Below are 9,623 nucleotides of genomic sequence, written 5' to 3' on the forward strand. Positions count from 1 at the left end.
CCTCCATTTCCATTTTCTTCATTTCCTTCCTTTTCTTTCTCTTCCACCTCCTTTTCCTTCTCCTCCTCCTCCTCCTCCTCCTTCCGTCATTTTTTTCTCATTCTTCATTTTTCCTTCCCTTTTATATCTCTTCCTCCTCCTCCTTCTCTTCCTCCTAATGTCATGTTTTCTCTCTCTCTCGCAAGGTCCAAATATCTGAACGAATTTGGCACACGATCTAACCTTCCCTTTTTTTAGCCAGACGCTTTATAGTTCGCGATCTTATTACTTACGCTTGACTCTAACGGCGGGGCTCTTGCTTTTAGTTATCATATTGTTGGGAGCGAGGGAACAGCCGGTCTTTGGTTAGATGGAGGGATAGGTAGGGAGGGGTATGCGGTCATTGGTTAGAGAGGGGGGAGGGAGGAAGAGGATAGGTTGGGATAGGGGCAAGGTATAGTATGCGAGGGCCGTATTATTTACATGTGTATAATAATAGATATATAGATGGATAGATGACATACAACATACCTTTTCAAACCTGCAAGTTAAGTCCTCCCTGTTTCTCCCTCTCTCCCTTCTCAACTCTACCTTCTCCCTTATTAAAACTCACCCATCTCTTTTCTCTTTCCTACTCTTTCTGGTCACCCTTCTCATCCCTGCTATCTCATCCTCTCCCGATCCTCCTCTCTTCCACCGTTTCCCTTATTCTGTTCTGCAAGCAAAGTCCCTCTTCCCTCTCTCCCTCTCTCCCTTCTCAACTCTACCCCACGCTCTTCTCTCCCATCTCTTCTTCCTTTCCCACTCTTTACGGTCACCTTTTTCCTACCTGTTACCTCTCACAACCTCGATTCTCTCTCTTCCACCGTTTCTCTTATTCTTCCCTGCAAGCAAATTCCTCCTTCCCTCTCTCCCTCTCTCCCCCGCATGCAAATCCTCGTCTGTGCTGTCGGCGTGTCGTGAGTGTTTGGGCGAGAGTCTGCCACTCAAGGCAACATTTGGAGTGTTGGGACGACCGCGCCGAGTGCCGCCTCTTCTCTTGATACGCGTGAAACAATAACACGGGCACGGAGACCAGCGCCGCGTCAGCCACCCCCTCGAGCCCCCGTCCAAACACACGCACTTCATCGGGGAACTAAAAACCCGAGGCGTGCAAACCCAATGTTGATTGCGAAGACGCTGGAATGACGTTACTTCGGAAGACTGATTTTTTGGCTTGATAAAATAGCTCACGGGGGAGGTACGAGAGAGACAGAGAGAGAGAGAGAGAGAGAGAGAGAGAGAGAGAGAGAGAGAGAGAGAGAGAGAGAGAGAGAGAGAGAGAGAGAGAGAGAGAGAGAGAGAGAGAGAGAGAGAGAGAGAGAGAGACTGAGAGAGCGACAGACAGACAGACGGAGATAGACAGCTAATCTTGCCTTGCCTTACCTAACCTAACCTTACCTTACCTTACCTTACCTTACTTTACCTTACTTTCCTCCACCTTCCCTTACCGTATTCTTACCTTCTTTCACGCCTTACCTTAATGTTCTACCCTCCACCCTTTACCTCACCTTCCATCCATATATATTTTTCACTTTCCTTTTTTCACTTGCCTTACTTTTCGTTTACTTTCCTTTACTTGCCTGCTTCTCTACCCCTTACCTCGCCTCGCCTCGCTCCTCCTCGCTCAGCCTCGCCCATCCTCGCCCCCTCTCGCCCCCACCCTCCTATGCAGTTCGGATCGCGGAGAGGCTGAATTGTCGCCGCCAGGAGCGTGAAGCCATAATGAGGATTTACGGGGGCGGGCGATCAGGGGGGCGGCCCGTAGATTAGGATTAGCATCTGATTCGATTAAGATCTCAATAGATAACGCGCGGGGGCCAGGTGCACGCGGCTTTATCCCCGCGCCGCCGCCGATATTAATTGCAGGTAAAGAACAAAATTACCGAGCACTTAGCGATGGCTGTCCGCGGCGAGGCATAAATTGGAAGCTTAAATGGCCGGTAATCATTCGGTTTCAGTGCGGAGTCCCCTGCTGCCTGCGCGCGGCCGCCGACACAATAAAGGGGAAGACGGGGAGTAATCCGCGTATCATTAGCGTTCTTGGGTGTGCGGCGGCGTGGTTGGGGGGAGGAAGGGAGGGAGGGAAAGGGGGGGAGGAGAGCGAGCAGTGAGAGAGAAGCGGAAGAGGAAGAGAGGAGGAAGAGGGGAAATAGGAGAGATAAAGGGAGGAGTAGGAAAGGCGAAACGAGAGAGGAAAAGATCGAGGAAGGGAATAGAGGAAGAAGGGAGAAGAGGAAAAGGGCAGAAGGAGCAGAGAGAGAGAGAGAGAGAGAGAGAGAGAGAGAGAGTGAGAGTGAAAAGATCTTATGTGTTTTTTTTTTACGTATTCCTGAGACGTGATTCTTAGTAATACATAAAAAAATACAGCCATGCGTACTTATAACATACATACATACATACATACACATATATATATAATCATACACCTAGTTTTATGTACTGGATCAAATCTAGTCCCGTTATTTATAAGATACCGATGAAAGAGATGATACAGAGGGATGGATGGGATTGCCTGAAAAAAAATATATACGCTATGCTCTATCACACTCTATTATACTCTGTCTATCTCCATCCGAAATTGACCTCCCATTTGGCCACTTTTCTATAATTTCTCTTATAGGAGCAATGGTAGCGGGCTTTTTTTTATTTCATTTTTTTTTTCCTCTCTCTCTCTCTCTCTCCCGCTTTTCTTCCTTTACTATAAAAAAAACATCATCTGTATACTCAATCCCTGGTCAAGATTCACTCTGCGGCGTCGCTCAGATAAATTTCACCTCCCGAGCTAAGTTGGTTTTCTTTGTCTGTTTCCTCGGTCACCTTAGTGGAAACTGCATCTGTGAGGACCACGTGTTTTCTTTTGTTTATATTCATGTCCGGCCCTGGGAGAGAGAGAGAGAGAGAGAGAGAGAGAGAGAGAGAGAGAGAGAGAGAGAGAGAGAGAGAGAGAGAGAGAGAGAGAGAGAGAGAGAGAGAGAGAGAGAGAGAATGAATGGGTGAGAGTGAGTTGGAAGAGGCGAACTAGAGAGAGAGAGAGAGAGAGAGAGAGAGAGAGAGAGAGAGAGAGAGAGAGAGAGAGGAACCGTGCAAATTTGTAGAGGGAGTATATAGGCTATCAAGACCCCGCCCCCTCCGAAATTGACCTTCCTTTTGGGTACTCAACTCAGTTTGCTTTTGCAGGAGCGACCTTAGCGGGCCCTTTTTCTGGGGCGGTGAAAAGAGCAGCCTTGGTAACTGCCTTTGAGGGCGTTCTGGTGTTTGCCGTTATCTTCTTATGACCTCCTGAGGGACACAGACGCAATAACCCTTGATAGCTAGACTTGTGGCCTCGTCGGGGCTATATGATATATCTATTAGCCCAATCTAGAGTGGTAGTGAAGACAGTACCATTTGTAACTCTGCCTTTGAGGGGGTTCTGGTGTTTGCCGCTATCTCCGTATGACCACCTGAGGGATACACACTTAATAACCCTTGATAGCTAGACTTGTGGCCTCGTCGGGGCTATATGATACGTCTGTTAGGTACACTCCCGTTCATCTCGTGGGTAAGTACGCGCTGAGCTACACACGGACATAAGCGGTCATGATACCTCAACTTAAAACCTCGTTCCCACTGTTTGATCTGTCCATTACGCAGCCGTCAATCTCCCGCCAAATTGTGGATAAACGCCTGATAGAAACAAATTGCTTCGTCAAAACGGGCCAATTAGACTTAGGGAACATTGCAATCAGCGGCGTCAGGCAGTGCGGGGACTCCTAATGACTGCTCCTACGGCCTGGTCAGAGGCGCCACGCTCGGCCGGTAAGAAGTACCTGGGAAATTGCCGGCTTGAGTTATTTGTGTGCGCCGTCACGCGACTCCCCGCAAAGTACAGGCTACTGGTCATGGCCGCGACTCCTGGCAAGACCGACAGACGAGGAGGAGAAGGATGGGGAGGAGGAGGAGGAGGAGAAAGGGACGGACGCCGATAAGAATGTGAAAAGAAAAAAAGTTCGAGAAGGAGGAAAAGGAGAAAGAGGAGGAAGAGGAGGAGGAGGAGGAGGAGAAAGGGAAAGACGCCAATAAGAATGTGAAAAAAAAGAGAAGGAAGAGAAGGAGGAGAAGGAAAAAACTGTGTGTGTGTGTGTGTGTGTTTACCCGAGCAGCGCATCCCATTTAATCAGTACCTCGTTAAGTCGCCCAATCGAGCGAGCAGCACCGTCAGACGCTTAGTGGCGAGGCAACCGAAGCGAGACTCGAGGCGGCGGCATTGAGGGCTTGGAGAGGATAGCAATCGGGGGGTCATACTCCTAGACGTCTTGGGCACCCATTACGACTATTTTCCGAGGCCACAGAGGAGATTAATCGGGCACCCATTACGACTATTTTCCGAGGCCACAGAGAAGATTAATCAGGTTAACATGGGTGATTTTCCCGTTCGTGCCTCAAAGGTCGGGTAAAACTACCACTGGAATCACAAAACAGTTCATGGAAATCCCAGAAACTTCTACGAGAGGTTATTTAACAGGCGAGCTGAGGTGCCGACACGTTCAGAAATACATGCTTATGGGCCGCATTTTGGCGCCCAAGCACACATATTTGACGAGGCTTTCATAGGCGTGTTGGACATTTTCATGGATAGCTCATTGACCCTTTTGGTAGTTTGACCCTTCCTCTGTGCCAAGAGCGTGAAAAGATATGATAGGGCAATATATGGAAGAGAAAAGAAGAGAGAAAAGGATAGAAAAGAAACTCATGTGTCTGCGAGAAGGCGAAGATAAGATACCTAGACGCCTGGATGGATATACGAGAGAACAGAACATTATAGAAGGAAAAAAAATTAGGTCACTCCTCGAAAGTGGCCGAGACGTCGTAGTGGTGTGAGGCAAGACGGAGTGGGACAGGGCAGCGGAGGACATGACAAAACAAAACAAGAATGGGCAAGGCAGGGACAACGAGGCGAGCTGGGCAGGGCTGCAGGCCGTAAATAGAGAGGACCTTCCCTTCACCCGCCACGGCCCAGAAGGAAGGAGAACAGAGGGAGAGAAGAGGTAGACGGAGGGATGCAATGGAGAAACGGAAGAGAGGAGAGAGAAGGGAAGGAAGGAGAAGAGCTGAAGGGGGAGAATTAGGAAAGAAAAGAGGCAGTTAAGAGACCGAAGACAGAAGAGAGAAGGGAAGGAAGTAGAGAAGGTGAAGAGGGGAACGAAGGAAGAAGGGAAGCAGTGGAGGAACGGGAGAAAGGAAAGAGAGAAGAGAAGGTGAAGAGGGGAACGAAGGAAGAAGGGAAGAGAAGGGAAGGAAAAAGAGGAGCTGCAGAAGGGAAGTAAGAGAGGAGGCCTAAACTAGGGTCAGCGAGATCAGAGTAAACCATCAACGTCTAGTGTCTAGCAGTCTATCAGTTCCGACACGATAGCGACGCTGCCCACAAGAACACTTCCTCCCTCGCTTTCGGCTCCCACTACGACTACTTCCCAAGGTCACATACAAGGTCAATCGGGTTATCATGAGTGACTCTTGTAGGTTCATGGTATAGAGCAGAGGTTCTCAAACTGGGGTGAAAAAAATTACAAAAGTCGAGGTCATTGTGTGTAACCCCCCTCAACCCCCCCCCCCCCTTTCCCTCCCAATGCTAATTCTACTCACCCTCATACTAACTAATCCTAGCATGTGGCAGCGACGTGGTGTGGGGGCGAATTAGTATGGGGCGAGCTGGCGCGGGCCGCGACTCACGCCCAGACACAAGTATGCTGCCCTAATCACTTGGCGTGGTCCCCGGGGTGTCTCTCTCTCTCTCTCATTACCTCGCTGGGCAGGGCCAAGGTTAAGCGGGGTGATGGGCGGGACTCTCGAGGAAGGCCATATTAACACTACCATAACAATCACTATTACTATCACTATCCACAATCACTATCTCTGTCATTTTCCCCCCTCCCCCTTCCCTCCCTCTCTCTCTCTCTTGTAGCCTCTCCATCACCGTTACACCAACACAAGCATCATCACCATTGCACTCCTTTCCACCACCACCATCACCACCACTACTGCTGACATACCTTTTTTTTTTACGTGTACGCCTATAGCACCGGTAGGCTCTCTTGAGGGGCCTGGATGGTAATCCGCCCCAGCCCGTCATGGCATGAGCCAATGCAAGATGGCGCCACTATAAAACACTCGCCTGCGCCAGAACGGGCTGGGCCGACCATCAGGACCCACCGGGAAGAAGCCTTGGACCGACCATCAGGATCCACCGGGAAGAAGCCTACCGGCGCAATAGGCTACGACGTAAAAAAATTAAAAAAATCTCTTCACCATTGCATCTCACGCTAACACCGTCATCACCAGATACCACCAGCATCACTATAGCTTCTTCACCATCTTTACTATTGCCTTTTATTCATCACAATAATCATAAATTGTAACATTAATAATACTAATAATAATGATAATGATAATAATAATAATAATAATAATAATAATAATAATAATAATAATAATAATAATAATAATTATCATTATAATAATAGTAATGTAAAGGAATTGTAAAGGATTGTAATTTTCTGGTTCCTTGCTCTTCTACGTTTCCATCTTTCCTCATTTTATCCTCCTCTTCCTCCTCCTACTTCTTCTCCTTCTCCTTCCAGGCCACGCCCCACACGCCGCTGTCTTGCGTGTGAGCCTTGACGGCGGCAAGCGGAGCGTTACTCTCCGGCCTGTAGACACCGAAGCCGTGGACCGAGGCCTTACTCATACATACGTACATTAGCTGGGCCGCGCCCGGCGGGGAGGGTGGGGGGTGGGGGGGGCGCAGCGGCCACTCATGTCCGCCTTGTCTCGGAACTTCCTTCCCGACGCATTACAAATTCCCTCAATCGCCGGTCAGCTCCTTAACATCGAGGGGGAGCCGAAGGGATTATGAAAAGTCGCTTCCATCCATCTCTGGGACGCGAGCCCTTGTGTCTGCCGGCCAGCCACGCCCCCCTCGGCTCCGCGACGCTCGCCCCAGCCCTGCCACTCTCCGCCCCGCCCACCCCGCCCCGTCGCCCATCCGTCAGCGTCGGGGTCGGGCTGGCGCTAACAAGATGACCACACGGTAATCCTTCCGACCCTTAAATCAGAGAGGGCTTAGAGGTGCTCCTACGAGGGCCAGGCGCGGTCCCTTCGCCCTTATGTGGCAGCCCCGAGCCGCGTTGTAAGCCGCGAAGGGCAAGAAATGCGAGAGATACGGACGGTGACATGATCAATGAGTCGGTGAGCGTCGAGGCAAACACTGAAACCCTGAAACTCCCCCTCAACCCTCCCCTTCGTTCCTCCCTCCCCACCCTCTCCGCTATACCCTCCCCTTCTCTAAACATGACCTCCCATTCAGGACACGCCCGCAAGTGAGTCCTCGCAACGCCCGGCCGCTCAACAAGGAACCCGCTGATAACGCATAGATACGAGGCGTGATAATGGCGCGAGGGAGAACATGGCACAGGACGGAACGCTCGGGACACGCGGATTTTACGAGTGGCGGCGCAAACGTCGAGTAATGGGCGAAGCAGGGAATATTTCAGCGAGGAGGAGGAGGAGAAAATATTAAAAAAAGAAACGTGCGCCTCCCTGCCACAAGTAAATAACTGCAATAATCTGACTGCCATTAAACGCTTGTCACCCTTCATTGCTCGCTCGTATGCAGGAGGAGGAGGAGGAGGAGGAGGTGTTTAAGGGAGGTAGTAAGTTGAAAAAAGAAGAGAGGGAGATACACGAAAAGAGAAGAAGAAAAATGAATAATAGAGTAAGAACCAGAGAGAGAGAGAGAGAGAGAGAGAGAGAGAGAGAGAGAGAGAGAGAGAGAGAGAGAGAGAGGAAAAGTCAAGATGAAGAGTAGGAGAAGAAGGAGGAGGAGGAGGAGAAGGAGGAGAAGGAAGATAGATAGATTAGGAGAAAAGGAACAGTCGAAGAAAGCAATGTGAAAAATAATAATAATAGAAAGAAAGATGCGGAGGAAGAAGAGGAAGAGAATGGATACGAGGAATGGAAAAGATGCCCATGAACCGATGAAGGAGGAGGAAGAAGAGGAAGAAGAAGAGGAAGAGAATGGATACGAGGAATGGAAAAGATGCCCATGAACCGATGAAGGAGGAAGAAGAAGAGGAAGAGAATGGATACGAGGAATGGAAAAGATGCCCATGAACCGATGAAGGAGGAAGAAGAAGAGGAAGAGAATGGATACGAGGAATGGAAAAGATGCCCATGAACCGATGAAGGAGGAGGAAGAGAAGAAGAACAAGACCAAGAACAAGAACAAGAGCAAGAACAAGGAAGTAAGGAAGAGAAATAAATCAAGGGGAAAAAAGGAACAATCGACGAAGGCAATGTGAAAAAAAATAAAACCGATGAAGCAGAAGGAGGAAGAAGAGGAAGAAGAGGAGGAGGAGGAACAGGAGGTAGTTGGAGGAGGATTGGGCGGTTACTTTGATGCGCCGAGGCCCCCTGCTTGGGTAATTGCCGCGCCGCATCTTAAGAGCGGCCGATGAAGCATAAACCCGCGCCTCTGACTCCGTGCCGCCGCCCGCCTCTCCGCGCATAAGCACCGCCGACGGGAGGTTAGCGATGAGCCTCCTCTACGCCGCCGCTTCTGAGCTCAAGACCCCCCCGTGAGGCCTCGCATGAACAGCAGTTACGCAAAGTTAAAGAAAGATACGTGCAGTTTTAAGCCTCTGATGAGTGCAAGCCATGGATATCCTGCTAACCGTCACCGGAGCTCCACCAAGAAAGGTTTGCCCAGGATTCTCGTGTCCAGTGTCAGATTTCTCAGACGTTCCCGCCTCTCTCATTGACAATTTCCGAAGGCCAAAAAAGGAAATCAATCGGGTTCTAATGAGTGTTTTGGGGGGTTCGTGGTGCAGAAGAAGGGTCAAACTACCATCAGGGTCATAAAACTACCCAAGAAAATAACTCAAACTCCGAGGAAGACTTGTGAGTTTGGGTTCCGAAATGCATGAAGATATGGCTCCAGGAAAACTCGTGCATGTGATAGCGAGGAAAGGCTTAACTCCTCCTCTTCATCGTCGTCAGCCATTACTAATCCACTAAAGGACTAAGGGTCGTATTTTAAAACATTTCGTCGCCCAAGTTCACATATTTGACATGACTTTCGTCGGAGCTGTAGGCCTTTCCAGGGGTAGTTTTATGACCCTGGTGGTAGTTTGACCCTTCTTCTGTGCCATGAATCTTAAAAAACACTCATGAAAAGCAGATTGATCCCCTCTTTGACCTTTAGAAATAGTTGATGTGAGAAGCGATGGTGTCTTAAAATACGGCCCTAAGGTCTTTACAGCCAGCTCCACCTCTCTGCCTGATGTTGGCGCACCCCATCCTGCTCGCTCCGCCAAGGATTTTAATTTCGTTTCTCCACCTGGGTCTCTTTGCCCGAGCTTCCACGATTCCTGGATTGCTACTCTGTTACTTTAATTGGCCATCCATTACGGACAGCTCGAGGCATGATGTGGCCTGCCCAAGTCCACTTCTTATCCACTGCCAGAAAATCTTGTTTCCCTGGTGAAAAATAAAATACAAGGTGTAATCGCGTACCCTCCCCAGTCTATGCATGGTCGGGAACATCGGGTGTCGTCTAGCTCATCGTC

Source organism: Eriocheir sinensis, chromosome 27 (assembly GCF_024679095.1).
Source record: "Eriocheir sinensis breed Jianghai 21 chromosome 27, ASM2467909v1, whole genome shotgun sequence".
NCBI lineage: Eukaryota > Metazoa > Arthropoda > Malacostraca > Decapoda > Varunidae > Eriocheir > Eriocheir sinensis.